We start from the raw sequence: 18,026 nt of genomic DNA, 5'->3' as shown, positions 1-18,026 counted from the left end.
AATCCAACCAGAACTGATTTGGCTGTGTGTGAGTTATCTTTTTTTTTTTTTCTGTAAAGATAACTATTTGCCCTAACACAATATGCTGAATAGGCTATCCTTTACCCACAGAGCTACAAGTTCCATCTCCATTAATCAGGTTTCTGGGCTCTCTAGTTCCATTGGTTTATTTACTAGCTGCACTAATGATACACTGTCTTAATTACTAACGCTCTATAATAAGCCTCAATATGTGGTAAAGCAAGTGTTCCCATATTCTTCTGGAAGTTATTGGTTATTCTTGGCCCTTTACTCTTCCGTGTGTAATTTGGAATCAACTTCTCAAGTTACATACCCATGTACAAATCCTATTGGAATGCATTGAATTTATTTATCAATTTGTAAAGACTCAATATCTTTATGATATTGAGTCTTTACCTAAGAACATGATCTATCACTCCATGGATACTGATCTTTAGTGTCTCTCGATAAAGTTTCATAATTTTCTCCATAAAGGGGTTTCTTGTATTAAATATTTTGTTTGCTATATCCCTAGGTTTCTTGTATTTTTCCCTGCCAGTGTGATATCTTTTATTTCCTAATTATATTTTCTGACTTCTTTTTCACCATATGTAAAAAATACAGTTCACTTTTTTCCATTTTTAAAAAAAAATGGTAGATTTTATTTTTTAAACAGATTCGAATTTACTGAAAAACTGATCAGAACAAAGAGTTCCCATATACTCTTCCTCTCACATGCTCACTGTTCCCTACTATTAATATCTTATATTAGTGCGGCACATTTGTGAACTGACAAACTGATCAATACATTATTATTAACTAAAGTCCATTACATTAGGGTTCACTCTTGTACTATTATACAGTACTGTTGTTGTTTAGTTGCCAGTCACGTTCGACTTTTTGCAACCTCATGGACTGCAGCACGTGCGCCAGGCCTCCCTATCCCTCACCTCTCCCGGAGTTTGCCCAAGTTCATGTCCGTTGCATCAGTAATGCTGTCCTGCTATCTCATCTGATGCGCTCTTCTTCTACCCTCCATCTTTCCCAGCATAAGGGACTTTTCCAATGAGCTGTCTGTTCGCATCAGATGACCAAAATACTGGAGTTTCAGCTTCAGCATCAGTCCTTCCAGTGAATACTCAGGGTTGATTTCCTTTAGGATTGACTGGTTTGATCTCCTTGCTGTACACATAGATGACAAAAATCTCTCTCTTTATCCCTGTTATAATCCTTGTTCTGAAGTCTACTTTGGTATTAATATAACCACACTTTCTTATGATGAGTGGTTTCTATCTTTTCCATCCTTTTATTTTTCAATCTGTCATTACGTTTAAAGTGTTTTTTTTTTTCTTTTTTACATACAGCATATAATCAAATCTTACATTTTTATCTCAATGTGACAATTTCTTAGACTGGAGTTTTTAGACATGCACAGGGAATGCAAATATTAATATAATTTCGTCTAAATCTACCACTTAGCTATTTTTTAACCACTTGTCCTGTGGTATTTTTGTTTGTTTGGTTGGTTTATTTATTCCTTTTTCCTGACTTTTTTGAGGATTTATATAGAATATTTTAGAGTTTATATAGAATATTTATATATTTATATAGGCTCTTGCCTGCATAACCCCATGAACAGAGGAGCCTGGATGGCTGCAGTCCACGGGGTCACTAAGAGTTGAACACGACTGAGCGACTTTCATTTTTCACTTTCACGCGTTGGAGAAGGAAATGACAACCCACTCCAGTGTTCTTGCCTGGAAAATCCCAGTGACGGGGGAGCCTGGTGGGCTTCCGTCTATGAGGTTGCACAGAGTTGGACACGACTAAAGCGACTTAGCATGATAGAATATTTATATAGAATATTTTATTATTAATCTACTTTGTCTGCTTTATTAGCAATCTGTCTTTGGATTTTTTTAAGATTATTTTTCTAGGGTAGTTTTAGACTCATATGTCTTTGAGTTTGTTTTGCTTCTAGTGATTGCTCATGGTTTACAACTCACATCATTAATTATATCTACATTCAAATAACATACCAATTCACATATATTGTTAGAAACTTAAAAGAGGATACTTCGATTACTTCTCTCCCATTCTCTCTGTTAGTTTTTATGCCTTTTAGATTTGTGTCTGTTTTAAACCACGCAGTACTTTGCTTTTGCTTTAAAATGGTTACCTTTTAAAGAAACTGTTAAATGACACGGGGTCTTCGTAACCCCATGGACTATAGCCCATCAGGCTCCTGTTCATGGAATTTTCCAGGCAAGAATACTGGAGTGGGTAGCCATTCTCTTCTAGTGGATTTTCCTAACCCACGGATCAAACCCAGGTCTCCTGCATTGCAGGGGAATTCTTCACCATCTGGGCAGCTCAGAGAGACATTAAATGACAAAAAATGTTTTAAAACGTATCCACATATTTACCATTTCCAGGGTTATCTGTGTAGACCCAAATTTTCATCTGGCATCATTTTCCTTTCACAGGAAGAATTCCTTTAATGTTTCTTGTGATACAGTGGTTTTCTTTAGTTTTCAAAATCTTGAAAAATTTTAGCCATTATGTCTTCAACTACTTTTTCCTGCAGTCATTCCCTTTGACTCCCCATCCTTTCTTCTCTCCTTCTGAAACTCCAGTTATACATATGTTAATGGTTTGGTATTGTCACTGGGTCAGATGCTCTGATCATTTTCCTGGTCTTTTTCTCTGTGTGCTTTTATGCGAATAGTTCTATTACTATTTGTTGATGTTGATTGATATTTTCTTCTGCCATGCTTAATCTGGTATAAATCCCAAGAAGTTCATTTAGTATATTATATTTTTAAATCTCTGGAGATATTCCACCTCTCCTCATTCTGTTCATGTTTTCCTTAAAAATCCTTGAACATATTTATTTAATTATATTAAAGTCCTTATTTGCTAATTCTATCATATCTTTCGTTTATGGTTGGTTTGTTTTTTAAATTCTGTCTGTTTTTATTGACTGGTTTTTCTTCTGGTTATGGGTCACATTTTCCTGCTTATGGCAAACAATATTTTTTGATTGAATGCTGTATATTTCAATGTTATACTCCTGAGGGTCTGTATTTTAAAGGATGTTGAGGGCTTTTTTTTTTTTTCTGGCTGCCAATTAAATAGTTTGCATATCAGTTTGATATTTTCAAGGCTTGTTTGTAAGCGTTTATGGCAGGTGCACAATAGCCCATGCTTTTGGGGTGATTCAGCCATCCTATTAAGTGTGACCCTTCAGGTCTCACTGTGGAATACCCCGGATGATTAACAAAGCCTTTCTAGTCTGACTGGGCATTCTTGTGTTTTTCCTGATCTTAGACAAAATGCTTTCAGCTTTTCACCGTTAAATATGATTTTTTTGTTCAGTCCCCTCAGTCATGTCCGATTCTTTGTGATCCCATCAAATGTAGTATGCCAGGCTTCCCTGTCCTTCACCATCTCCCAGAGTTTGCTCAAACTTGTGTCCATTGAGTCGATGATGCTATCCAATTATCTCATCATCTGTTGCCCCTTTCTCCTTCTGCCTTCAACCTTTCCCAGCATCAGGGTCTTTTATGCCCTTTATTATACTTTGTTTGATATGTTCTCTCTCTACCCACTTCGTGGAAAGTTTTTATAATGAATGGATGTTAAATTTTATCACAAGGTTTTTCTGCTTATATTGTGGTAATCATATAATTTTTGTTCTTAAATTTATTAATGTGATGTATCACACTAATTGATTTGCAGATACCGAACCATCTTTGCAGCCCTGGGATAAATCCCACTTGATCATGGTATATGATCCTTTTCATGTACTGTTGAATTTGATTTGCTAATATTTTCTTGATAATTTTTGCCTCTATGTTCATCAGTGATATTGGCCTGTAATTTTCTTTCTCTGTGATATCTTTGTCTATTTTTGGTATCAGGGTGATGCTGGCCTCATAGAATGAGTTCAGAAACATTCTTTTCTCTACAGGTTTTTTTTTTTTTTTTGTAATAGCTAGAAGGAATGGGTGTTAATGTTTCTCTAAATGGTAGTAAATATTTGGTTCTAGTCTTTTTTATTTAGGGGGAATTTTTTTTTCAATCAATTTTATTACCAGTAATTGGTTTGTTCATATTATCTATTTCTTCCTCTAGTAGTCTGCTGTTTCACTATAACTTGTCTAGGTATAGATGACTTTTTATTTACTCTGTTGAGAGTCTTCTGGCTTCCTGCATCTGAAAAGCAATGCTTTCAACAGCTTTGGAAAATTCTCGGCCATAATCCTTTTGAATATTTCTTCTCGTCTATTCTAATATTGCTTTCTAGAATTCCAACTGGACTTTTATTACACCGTCCCCAGGCTCCGTATCTCCTAACTTCTCTTTTATATATTCCCACTTCACAGTGTTTCTGTTCTGCATCCTGAGCGGCATATGTAGTGCTAGTATACGTGTGTCTGCTGCTGCTGCTGCTGCTGCTAAGTCGCTTCAGTCGTGTCCGACTCTGTGTGACCCCATAGACGGCAGCCCATCAGGCTCCCCCATTCCTGGGATTCTCGAGGCAAGAACACTGGAGTGGGCTGCCATTTCCTTCTCCAATAGGTGTATCTACTTCCCAGTTTTTCTGTCTCTATCCTTAGCTTTGTCAGTCTGTTACTCTATCTAACCACTGAGTTTATTTCAGTTATATGTTCGTAGCCTGGATTTCCATTTAAATCTTTTCCAAATCCTCTTAGTCATTAAATAATCTTTTGCTCCCTGCTTATACTTTCAAGCTTAATTTTCTTTAAACATACTTTTTAAATTCCCTGTCTAATAAATCCAGTGTCTAAATCTTTATGTGCTTATTGCTGCTAACTTCTTTTTTCATGCTCATGCATAGAGTGCCTTGCTTCTTTGTGTGCTTCATAATTCTATTTTAAGGTGAGTTCATGTTCCCTGGAACTTTAGCTATAGACATTCCCTCAGGCCCATGCTGAAGTTGTGTTGCTCCCAAGAGGATTTACATGAGCCTCTGCCAGCTGCATATGGGAACCATCCATTCAGGATCACTGTAACTGAATTCTTCTCTTGATTTTTTGTATCACACTGCTTGCTGCATTCGACACACATATATCTGGAAATATTAAGGCTCAGGAAGCAGAGGTAGGGGCTGGAAAGGAAGAAGTAGACAAAAATTAAGGGCTGCTGTTTTAAAATATTTTATTACAATTGGAAAAAATTTAGATCTTTATATATAGTTGATAAAGGACCTAAGAGATGAGAGGATTCACAGATCATGGTCCAGCCTCTATTTCCCCAGAGTATATAGTGATCCTGCAGTCACGAAGTTCTTCTGTAAAATTATCTATCTCTGCAGATCATTTTATTCTGCCACACTGGGATAGACAATACCACTCTCAGCAGCAAATGGAAGATCCAGTTCTCACCTTCGGGTACAGTTGCTTTCTCAGGAGAAAGAAATAAGGCGAGCGTCTGCTTTTCCTTTGTTTCCAGCTGCTGTTTAACCCACATATGTTGCCATTTCTGTCCTCCTGTAACACAGAACTGACAGCACATCTCACTCAACAGGCAACAGTGAGAATCACTGAGGTTAATTGCAGAACTGTTGGAACAGAGCCTGGCATGTAGTAAATGTCAGGGAATGTCAGCCAGTGCTGTAAGTGCTATTTAACCTGGAGTAAATCTTCTGAAGACTCTTCAGAGTCCCTTGGACTGCAAGGAGATCCAACCAATCCATCCTAAAGGAAATCAGTCCTGAATATTCATTGGAAGGACTTATGCTGAAGCTGAAGATCCAATATTTTGGCCACCTGATGCAAAAAACTGACTCATTCGAAAAGACCCTGATGCTGGGAAAGATTGAAGGCAGGAGGAGAAGGGGACGACAGAGGATGAGGTGGTTGGATGGCATCACCAACTCGATGGACATGAGTTTGAGCAAGCTCTAAGAGTTGGTGATGGACAGGTAAGCCTGGAATGCTGTAGTCCATGGGGTCACAAAGAGTCAGATACGACTGAGCAACTGAACTGAACTGAAATCTCCTGAAATTAGAGTATCCAAGGATTTCAAAGTAGTAATGATGGTGCCATGTATTAATTTTCAGTATAATTGCATTGCATTGCATTGTATTTTGCTTTGTGTGTGATTCAGATTGCATCAAGTGAGTGTGATATACTGGTTACCTTGTGCTACTTGAAAGTCTTTGATTATAAATGTCTTTGATTAATAAAGTGGGGAGAAGACTTCTCTGGTGGTACAGTGGATAAGAATTCGCCTGCTAATGCAGGGGACAGGGGTTCAATCCCCGGTCTGGGAAGATCCCACATGCCACAAAGCAACTAAACCTGTGGGCCGCAACTACTGAACCCACGTGTTTCAACTACTGAAACTGACACGTCTAGAGCCTGTGCTCCACATCAAGAGAAACTACCGCAATGAGAAGTCCACCCATCACAACGAAAAGTAGCCCTCTCTTGCTGCAACTAGAGGAAGCCCATATGGAGCAATGAAGATCCAGCACCACCAAAAATAAAAAATAATAAAATAAAATGAAAAAAAATTAAGTTGGGAGAATAAACTTGAGTAAAATACAATTTTTAAACATGAAAGAACAAACTAACAGAAGTAGCCAGACAGATTAAAGGTTTCAAAACAGGGTCCAAGGACTTCCCAGGTGGTCCCCTCCTCGTAAGGGAGCAGGCATCACCTGTGTGATTCAGCTCCTGTCTCTCTGCCAGGGTCCAGCCCCTGCAGGATCCAGGGAAACCTGAAGGAGAAACGGCGTGGGCGATTGTGATTGATTTAGAGAAAGAGAGAGAGTTAAGAATGTTGTAGATAAGAAAATAGAGGAGAGAAGAAAAGAGGCCGATGCTCCTTGGTTTGTACAGAAAATCAATAAAGTCTCAAGACAAGAGACTTGCACCGCCTACGTGAGGCCACAGGTGCCCTCCCGCTCTCCCGAGGGAGTGAAGGCCACGCCTTCCCGTTCAGGTCTTAGAAACCCAGGCAAATAAGTAGACACGGCGGATCTCTGTACTCCAGGTGGGAACTAGCCTGAAAGAGAGAGTAAGAGGAGGAAAATGATTGACACGAGATCAAGCTGCTTTGATGAGTGAGATCCATAGCTTAATTTTTAAATGGTACTTATATACTTTTTTGTACATAGAGGGAAATGAAAGATGCAAGGTCATACAGAGTCAGCCCGACATTCCAGCAGTTTTGCCCTTATCGAAACCATGATTTTTTCTGCATACCTTTTCCACAAAAGATGTTGTGTACAGTATCTTCTGGCCTTGGAGGCCTGTGAACATTTCATGACCCTCTTTTGATAAAGGCTGGTCAACCAGAAAACTTTTTTCCCTCAAAGTGTTTTTTCTTTATATTTCTAATCTATGTCAGCCTCAGAAAATGTCAAACAGAGTTAACGTTTTTCACAGAGCAAAGGTGCAGTGAGTTACAAGAACGAACCAATTAGCTCAAAAGTCTGATATGGTTAAATTCAAGGCTACACTTGTTTTTCTTGCATTCTCACTGTGTTAACTAATGCATTCCCAGGTGCACAGTGGATAAGAGATATGGGAACTTAGCAACAAGCATTGGCCCAATAATGAAATCCTACATCAGCACTAGCACTACTCTAATAACTTTTAACTCTTTCAAAGGCTCTACATTTTAGGCTTTCTGTGCCGCTCACAGTTGGGAAGCTGTAAATAATCACATGCGTAGCTGTAAGAGTCCGGATATACCTGCCGAGCAAGTTAGAATGTTAACAGAGGGGGTTTGATTTGAAATATTTCTCTCCTGTCCAGGAGACTTATTAGCTATAGCCCTAAGTTGATTTTCTCCAGAGAAAGGTGGTCAGGGATAGCCCCCGTTAATGTCAGAGGAGTTGGGGAAAGTCATGAAACAGTAAAACAGACAGATTCTGGTTTTGGGGTAGATGCTCGAGAAAGCCTAGGGAGCCCCTTGAGTTCTGAAGCCTCGCTTAACAGTTATCTTCCACATGACCCTGTCATGGGGGGGATCTCCCATGGCGGCTCCCAGCACGGGTGTGCACCTCGGCTCAGTGAGTGCTTCCCCCCGAGTCCCCAGCGGCCCTCGAGGCAGACATTTGTGTGGGTCAGTGACTATTCTGCATGGTCCTCTGTGACCCTGCGCCAGCTATGGGGCCAGGTGACCCTGTAAAAAGTCAGGCCTCAGCCATCAAGGGGCCTACTTGCTCGTTTCAGTCTCAGCACAGCAGCTCAGGGTGAGAGGCTGTGAGGAAACAAGGCCCTTCTGGCAGGACAAAGCCAGCACCAGGTGGGGAGAGACTCCACTTCCACAGCCTTTCAAAGCGTGTGGAACTGCGTCACCGAGAATGTGCATGCCTGCTGGAGAGGACCAGGCCAACACCAGGGAAAGACAAGCATACGTGCTAAGCAGACATGCCGAAGACGCAAAGAGCTTGTGAGACATACTCAAAACTCAGAAGATGAGTTAAGTACAGTTAATTAGTTAGTTCTTAGTGAGACATGTTCAATATACAGATCAGTAGAACACATGTGTGCTAAACAGCAAGGATGGATAGGAAGACCACAGACGCACATGAAGTCCCAAATACCCATTATTCGTTGTGTGATGCACTGGAACTCCAAATACCACATGGTAAAGCACTTTTTTTTTTTTTTTTAAATCAAATACTACAATATGGTAAAATGCAATCTAGGCACCAAAACTCACTAGATATTCATGATGTACGTGAGGTACTCAGTAGTCATGAGTCTTAAATTGGTCATTCCTTTTAAAATATACCAGGTATGGTAAGACACATGGTGTTTAGGTCGCTAAGTTGTGTCTGACTCTTACTCTACGGACTGTAGCCCAACAGGTTCCTCCATCCATGGGATTTGCCAGACGAGAATACTGGAGTGGGTTGCCATTTCCTTCTCTAGGGGATCTTCCCTACCCAGGAATCAAACCTGCATGTCCTTTGTCTCCTGCATTGTAGATGGTCTCCCGCATTTGCAGGCAGATGGGCTTTACCACTTAAGCCCCAGGGAAGGCCAAACATGGTGAGACATGCAGACACAGAAATGACTGTCATGAAGGAAGGCATTTTTATACTCACAAATCCCTAGAAACGGGCATGCCCGTCCACATGTGGAAGCACCAAGGGGAGTTAGGAGGCAGAACAAGCAAGAGGAAAGCATGGGCAAGAGGCTTTATTGCAGTTTTCCTAGAAAGAAACAGGCAAGGAAGGGTAGGCAAACTGAGCAGGCGGAGGATTGGATAGTTTGAATAATTTCTGCAGGCTCCAGGCTATAGACACAGTACCTACTTTTTAACTGCCTGGCCCTGGGGTAATTGGGGGCAGAGGGATAGGGTCCCAGACTATGGGAGCCTAGAGTCTCTGAACTGATTGTTTGCATATCAAAGACAAGATCATAGACAAGTTGTGGGTCATCTGGAGGAATTAGCTAGCCCTGGAGCAGCAGTCCCTCCCCAGGTCTGCAAAGCCAAAAAATGTCAAAGCATCATAAAATACAGAAAAGAAAAAAACCATGACTGACACAATCACCCCTTGGTGACATCCCTCTGGCTCCAGCCTACCAGGCAAACTCTCCAGCAATTCCATAGGCAATGGATGAGCGCAACTGTGGCCAGGCAAGCTCGTCCTGCATCTCTCCTCAACAGAAGGAGCGCTGACCTCAAACATCCTCAGGCTATCAAGCCACCTTGCCATCCTCGGCTCTGGTCCTTACAACCCCTCCATCAGTGCAATGAGCTGATGCAGCAGAGAGACACATTGGGATTATCCCTGAAGCTAATGTGGCTTAAGCTTCAGGGCCCCTCACTCCCCAGACTCTTAGTGTTCCAGGTGGGAGGGAATCCAGGCTGCTGGCTTGATGACTGCATAACCATGTGGTCTTTCCACCCCATCTGTGTGTTAACCATCTCATCTTCATTGCTTCAGACAGTGTGTTTTCTTTTCTTTCTTTTTTTAAATAATTTTATTTATAACTTTATTTTTGGCTATGCTAAGTCTTTGTCACAGACTTTTCTCTAGTTGCGGTGAGCAGGGTCTACTCTCTAGCTGTGATGCCGGCTTCTCATTGCGGTGGCTTCTATTGTTGCAGAACACGGGCTCCAGGATGTTCGGGCTTCAGTGGCTGCAGTTCCTGGGCTCCAGAGCACAGGCTCAATAGTTGTGGCACACGGGCTTAGCTGCTCTACAGCATGTGGAATCTTCCTGGATCATAGATCTAACCTGTGTCTCCTGCATTGGCAGGTGGATTCTTTACCACTGAGCCACCTGGGCAACCCAAGGCTGTATGTTTTCAAATGATTTGATACACCATGTCTCAGCTCGATCTCTGAGCTCTGTTTCTTGGGCTGGGAAAGCTGGCTTAGAGGCAATCATGGGTTAAGGCTGCCTTCCCTCCCTTGGCTGCTTCACAAAAGGAAGTTTGGGGGCAAGAGATAGCCTTTAATCTGCAATCAGCCTTGACCATCAGTGTGCAGGTTGCAGCGCCTGAGGTTTACATAATAGGAAAGTCAGCATGTGTCTAGAATGAGAAAAAGAAGTTAAAGCATGTTACCGGAGTCTTCGAGATTCTGGCTGTTTAGTTTTTGTTCTGTTTCTCAGAACTCCTTAGTCAGTTTACCAGAAACACTTGCCTGGGAAAGGTCCCTGATCACCACCCACCTCCTTCCCCACCAGGACACTGGGGGCCTGACCAATGAGGGCTGTATGTTCATGCTCCTTGCTCACAGTGGGAAAAGACAGGGAGTGTTCATTCTAGTCCCAGCCCTGACGTGTAGGACAAATTCACTTCCTTCCTCTGAGGCTGAGTTCCCTCCTCTGTAAATGAAGGAGATTGCTGGTCCCCACAGTCACTGTCTTCTGGTTTAGGGTAACATGCACAGGCAGCCTCAGCACTGTTGTTCAGTCATTTGTCGTGTCCGACTCTTTGCGACCCCATGCACTGAAGCATGCCAGGCTTCCCTGTCCTTCACTATCTCCCAGAGTTTGCTCAGACTCGCATCCATTGATTTGGTGATGCCATCCAACCATCCCATCCTCTCCCATTCCCTTCTCCTCCTGCCCTCAATCTGTTCCAGCATCAGGGTCTTTTCCAATAAGCTGGATCTTCGTAGGCCAAACTACTGGAGCTTCAACATCAGTCCTTCCAATGAATATTCAGGGTTGATTCCCTTCAGGATTGACTAGTTTGATCTCCTTGTTGTCCAAGGGACTCTTAAGAGTCTTCTCCAGCACCACAGTTCAAAAGCATCAATTCTTCATCTCTCAGCCTTCTTTATGGTCCAACTCTCACAACCATACCTGACTCCTGGAAAAACCACAGCTTTGACCATATGGACTTCTGTCAGCAAAGTGATGTCTCTGCTTTTTAATATGCTGTCTAGGTTTTGTCACAGTTTTTCTTCCAAGGAGCAAAGCATCTTTTAATTTCATGGCTGCAGTCACCATCTGCAGTGATTTTGGAGCCCAAGAAAATAAAGTCTGTCACTGTTTCCAATTTTTCCCCGTCTATTTGCCGTGAAATGATTGGACCAGACACACAATCTTAGTTTTTTTAATGTTGAGCTTTAAGCCAACTTTTTCACTCTCCTCAGAAGACTCTACCATTAGAGTGGTATCATCTAAATATCTGAGAAAGCTGATATTTTTCCTGGAAATCTAAATTCCAGCCTGGCATTTCACATGGTGTACTCTGGATGGCAGTTAAATAAGCAAGGTAACAATATACAGCCTTGAGAACCCCTTTTCCAATTTTGAACCAGTCTGTTATTCCACATCCGGTTCTACATACAGGTTTGTCCTGCATACAGGTTTCTCAGGAGACAGGTAAGGCGGTCTGATACTCCACCTCTTTAAGAATTTTCCATAGTTTGTTGAGCTTCAACATAGGCTCAGGAAAAGGCCAGCCTGACCCAGGAGGTGGGCCTGGAGAGAGAAGAGGTGAGCCAATGACCCACCAAGTCCTCCCCCGCAACTCCCATGCCTCCAAGGTACTCCCCAAGTTGCAGGCCAAAGAATCTCCTGGGAAGCTTAAAACACAGATTCCCTAGGTGATTACCTGGGCATCACCTCCCAGTTGTCTAAGTCAACAGACTGATGGAGCCCATTATAATATCTTTCAGAGTAGTTTCACTGCCCTAAAAGCCCTCTGTGGTTTGCCTAGTCATCCCTTCCTCCCTCTTCCCAACCAAGCTCCTGACAACCATTGATCTTTTTACTGTGTCTATAGTTTCATCTTTTCCATGATGTCATATAATTGTCAAAATCCATAGGATGAACACAAGAGTAAACCCTAACGTAAGCCATGGCAAGTGGTAAACTTTCAGTTAATAATAGTTATTCTTGGGCTTCCCTGGTGGCTCAGTGGTAAAGAATTTGCCTGTTAATGCAGGAGAAACCAGTTTCATTCCTGGACCAAGAAGTTCCCACAGGCCAAGGAGCAACTAAGCCTGTGTGCCACAACTACTGAGCCCGAGCTCTAGAGCCCTGGGGCCACAACTTCCGGGCACACGGGCCACAACCACTGAAGCCCACGGGCTAGAGCCTGTGCTCCACAAGAGAAACCCCTGCAATGAGCAGCCCACACGTCACAGCTGGAGAGCAGCCCCCGCTCACCACAGCTAGAGAAAAGCCTGCACGGGAACAAGACCCAGAATAACCAAAAAGTTAAAATAATTTCTAAAATTTAATTAATTTAAAACAGACCAGAGACCTACACATATGAGCTAAAACTATAAAGTTCATAGAAGAAAACACTAGCTTTGGCAATGATTTCTTGGGTATGACAACAAAAGCATAAGCAAGAAAATAAAGAAATAAATTGGACTACACCAAAATTTTAGACTTCTGTGCATCAAAGAACACAAATCAATAGAGTGGAAAGGCGACCTGCAGAATGGGAGAAAATATTCTCAAATTTTACACATATATATAGATATAATATATAGTAAAAGTATATAGTAATATATATGTGTATGTATGCATATATATAGTAAGAGAACTCCTACAATTGAAGGAAAAAAACTCAATTAAAAAATGGGCAAAGAGCTAGAATAGACTTTTTTCCAAAAAAGATTAAAAGATATGCAAATAAACAATAAACACATGAAAAGATGTGCAACATCACCAATCATGAGGGAAATGGAAACCAAAAGCATAATAAAATTCTCCCTTACACCCATTAGGATAGCTACAGTCAAAAAAACAAACAGGAAAACAGAAAATATTACCGAACAAGGGCTTGCTGCCCCTCGTACATTGAAGCCAACACTATGATACCAACTTTTGAGAAAAGAACAAGTTTTGTTGCAAGACTGACTGGCAAGAAAGCAAGAAGCAAGGCTCAAATCTGTCTCTCTAATCCAGGGTTGGGGCAGAAGATAAGGGGTTGGGGCAGAAGCTGATTGATCAGTCTCTAACCAGTCTGTATATATGTTAAGCAGGATACTTGGGCTGCTCGGAAGCTGGGTTTTCCTTATTGAAGGAATTCTAGTCTGTGGCTCTGGTTAGACAACAGTTCTAAATAGAACAGTTCTATTCTCTGAATTCCATAGATTGAAGATTCTTGCTTCTGGGGTCATCCTAGAAACATGGGTCCCCTCTTGCTCATGGGCAGTGCTGTATCTGTAAGATAACTACAGGTTCGATTAGTCAACAATGTGCTTGAAGGAATCAGAACCAGTTTAACCTAATCCACGCTTCATGTACTCTTTCACTAACGAGTGGTGAAGAACTCAAGAAACTGGAACACTGATGCTCCAATTCTTGGTGGGAAGGTAAAACAATTCAGCCACTATAGAAAACAGTATGGTTATTCCTCAAAAACTTAAACATGGAATATGATTCAGCAATTCCACTCCCAGATATGTACCCAAAAATTTGAAAGCAGGGTCTTAAAGAGGTATTTGTACACCCATGTTCATAGCAGCATTATTCACCCTAGCCAAAGGTGGAAGAAACCCAAGTGTCCTTGACAGATAAGCAAAATGTGGTATGTTTTTATAGTTGTAATATTATTCAGTTTTAGAAAAGAAGGAAATTCTGATATACGCTGCAACATGGAACCTAAAGGACTTTATGCTAAGTGAAATAAGCCAAGCACAAAAAGACAAATACTGTGTGATTCCTTTTTTAAAACATACCTAGAATATTCTAAATATTATACCTGGTCAAATGCATAGACACAGAAAGTAGAACCATAGTTGCAAGAGTTTGGGAGGGAGTGTGTAATTGAACTGAACTTTGATCTGCTCGCTTACCATGCAGCAGTCAATTTACTGACACCAGGTTGTGGTGAAGGACAGTATAGTGTGTATTGCAGGTACCAAGCAAGAAGGAACAGTTTATGCCCCAAAGATCTGAACCTCCAGATGGCTTTCAGGAAAGAGTATTTAAGGCAGCGCTTGTGGTGAGGGCTGCAGGGTGCATGACTTTCTTTGACTGATCGGTGTTGAGGTAACAGGATGATGTTTCAGAAATCTTAATCATCAGCCTTCTGGTTCCAACCAGTCTGAGATCTAGCACTAATGCTCAGCATGCTCCAGCTGGGTAGGGTCTTAGTTAACACAGAACAACCCTGCAGATACGTCAGATTGTTATGTAGCAAACAGGACTCTCTTTTATCACTAAAATATTGTCATTACTCTTTTAAAAAAAATTATTTATTTATTCAGCTGTGCCAGGTCTTAGTTGCAGCATTCGGGATCTCGATCTTCGTTGCAGCATGCCGGATCGTTAGCTGTGGCATGGGGGATCTAGTTCCATGACCAGGGGTCAAACCAAGGTCCCTTACTTTAGGAGTGTGGAGTCTTAGCCACTGGACTACCAGGGAAGTCCCTGTCATTACTCTTCTTGTTTAATTGTTTTTCCTTAGTTTCTGCTTTCCCTCACTTCCCCAATTAGTAACTGCTGGTGCCTGCTCTTTGGAACTCAGGGAAAGCCTAGGAGACGAATGCCTTCTTTCTGCAAACTAGAAACAAGGGACATGGAGAAGCTTTTGTACCTGGGAAGGCCCAGCAGGATCCTGCTAGCTTTCAAGGGAAGAATGGAAAGTTGTTGTTTAAGGAAGGCAGAATTTCAGTTTCGCAAGATGAAAAGGGTTCTAGAGATGGATGGTGTTGATGGTTACACAGTGATGTGAATGTGCTTAACACCACATGGTTCAGATTGATCTTGGGCAGCCTCAACCTGCAGCCACTTGAAGCAGGACTTTGGTTCCCAGGCCAGAGGCTGAAGTCAGGCCACGGCAGTGAGAACACTGAATCCCAGCCACTGGACCACGAGGGCCAGTGACAAGGTCCTGGCCTGTTAGCTTTGTAGAAACGCATTTCTTTCCACAAAGAGACAGAATGTTGTGAAACAAGTGTTTCTAGGAGGAAAAGGAGTACATTGACATGGGCAGACTCAGAGTTGCCCCCTTGTGGTCGTTTGAATCACTTATATGGGGCATTTCTTCCAGGTTTCCTCTGGCCAGTCATCTTGCACTGAGTCCATATTGGTTTATCTCAGAGTCCTCCCCTATGTGCGCAAGCATCTCTTAGCCAAGATGGATTCTAGTGAAAGGCCCTATGGCGTCCCTGGTGGCTCAGATGGTAAAGAATCTGCCTGCAATATGGGAGACCTAGGTTCAATCCCTAGGCCAGGAAGACGCCCCTGGAGCAGGAAATGGCAACCTACTCCAGTATTCTTGGGCCTGCAGTGCAGGAAATCCAGGTTGAATCCCTGGGTTGGGAAAAGGCCTATGGGTAGGTTGACATCACCTGTGGGGTGACACTCCCTTCCTTTTTGACCCCTGAGGAGCCTTTCTGCACATGTGTCATCAGGAAGTTCTCCTCAACCTCAAGAATGAGAAATATGTGGTCTCTTTATCTGGGAAGGGATCAGTTCTTCCTTCATCTTGAAGTATCTATCCACAGAGGACAAACTGCAGTTGTTCAACCTGGGGCCCATCTAGCTCTGCCTCAAGATAATAAACTTCATGTCTATTTTACCACAACTAGAAGTATTTTTTAAATGATTCAAGTCACATAGTAGTTGTCGGGAACATAGTATTGTGACGTGGGTTCGATTCCTGAGTTGGGAAAGTCCACTGGGGAAGGGTATGGCAACCCACTCCAGTAGGAGCCTGGCAGGCTACAGTCCATAATGTTGCAGAGTCAAACACAACAGAAGCAACTTAGCGTGTGCACACACACACACACAAATGTAGATAAAGCAATTCTACCTGTTCCCATATAAATCAGATGGGGGGAGCAGAGAGGCATCTTAAATCTTACTTCTCTCCCTTGGCTTCCCAGGTGGCTCAGTGATAAAGAATTCACCTGCCAAGCAGGAAATGTGGGTTAGATCCCTGGGCTGGGAAGATCCCTTGGAGAACAGCATGGCAACCCACTCCAGTATTCTTGCCTGTAGAATCCCATGGACAGAGGTGCCTGGTAGGCTACAGTCCATGGGGTTGCAAAGAGTTGGACTCAACTTGGCAACTAAGCAACAACAAACAACTCCCTTGGTGGGAGAAGTCTACCTCACATGCCTAAACCTGGGCCTCTATATATCCTTTGGAGACTCCTGGCAGAGCAAAGCCTGGCATGCTGAGCAGGTTGTCCTATTAGCGAGCTGAGGCTCCTCCTCTTGAGCTCCTCACTGGTAACCCAAATCGACAGCCTCCCTCCCTTCTCTTTCAGAGGGTAAAGCATTTTAAGCTCTCTCTTGAACACTCTCTAAAACCAAGTAGGACTCTGTGAGGCCCTCCCAATACAAAAGCCTTACAATATACCCCCGTTTCTCATTTGTAAAAACTTTGAAAAAGACTTCAGTATACAAAAGCCTTACAATATACCCCCGTTTTTCTCATTTGTAAAAACTTTGAAAAAGACTTCAGTCTCATAGACCTTCCCGTAATTCCAAAGGGCAGATTCAAACAGTTACTAATTAAGGAAGTGAAGGAATGCAAAAACAAAGGAAAGGCAGTCAGAAAACAATTGTGTGGCAATAAAGCCCAGTCCTAGTTCCTCAAGAGATATATTGATATGTCATGGTGTATATGACAATATATCTTTGAGTTCTACAGGAACCAAGGCCCTCACCCTGGTGGAGGATGGTAGCTTTGGGGTGAGTACCAGATTCCTGGAACACCATTACCTCTCCATCAACCAATCAGAAGAAAGTCACATACCCTGCAGCCCTCACCCCAAATTCTGCCTATAAAAACTCTTCCCCAAGAGGGGGCTCAAGAGATGCAGGGGGACAAGCCTGTCCCAGAACTACCTCAAGGTCTGTGGTCTCCTGGATCCTTGCAGCAAACGTGTTTCCCCTTGAAGTGGCCTGAGGCAGAGCTACCTTACAGAAATCTGGGGTTAGAGAAACCTTGGCAAGAGGCAATGAAAAGAGCTTAAGTGAAGACCCAACCTGACCTACCTCCTGTGGCCAAGAGACATGCTTCTGGAATATCTACACCAGAAAACACTCAACCAAAAGTGGCTGAATAATGAGGGGCTGCATTTCTTTGTGTTGGTTTTCGATTCAAAGGAAAATGGATATAGGAGGAAGAACAAACCACAAGCTGATACTTCTCCAGCCCCAGAGGATCAGAAGTTAACACTGTCACCAGGAAATACTCTAAAATTCCAGGGGAAGGAGGGTTTAGTGGGAGAAGAAACCACCAGCAGGCATTCTGCCCCAGCACCCTGATGTAGCATCCACACCCAAAGGCCATGTTTCTGCTGAAGATGGGCTTTGGCAGGAGATACCCACTGGTATGGGGCTTCCCAAGTGGCACTAGTGGTAAAGAATCCTCCTGCCAATGCAGGAGATGCTGGAGACAAGGGTTCAATCCCTGGGTGGGGAAGATCTCGTAGAGGAGGGCATGGCAACCAACTCCAGTATTCTTGCCTGGAGAATCCCATGGACAGAGGAGCCTGGTGGACCACAGTTCGTGGAGTCACAAAGAGTCAGACAGAACTGAAGTGACTTAGCAAGCGCGTACATACTGGCTGGTATAGTAGCCCAGAGAGTGGT

The sequence above is a fragment of the Budorcas taxicolor genome, chromosome 16 (assembly GCF_023091745.1).
Source record: "Budorcas taxicolor isolate Tak-1 chromosome 16, Takin1.1, whole genome shotgun sequence".
NCBI classification, from domain to species: Eukaryota; Metazoa; Chordata; class Mammalia; order Artiodactyla; family Bovidae; genus Budorcas; species Budorcas taxicolor.
Note: the sequence above shows the minus strand (reverse complement) of the source record.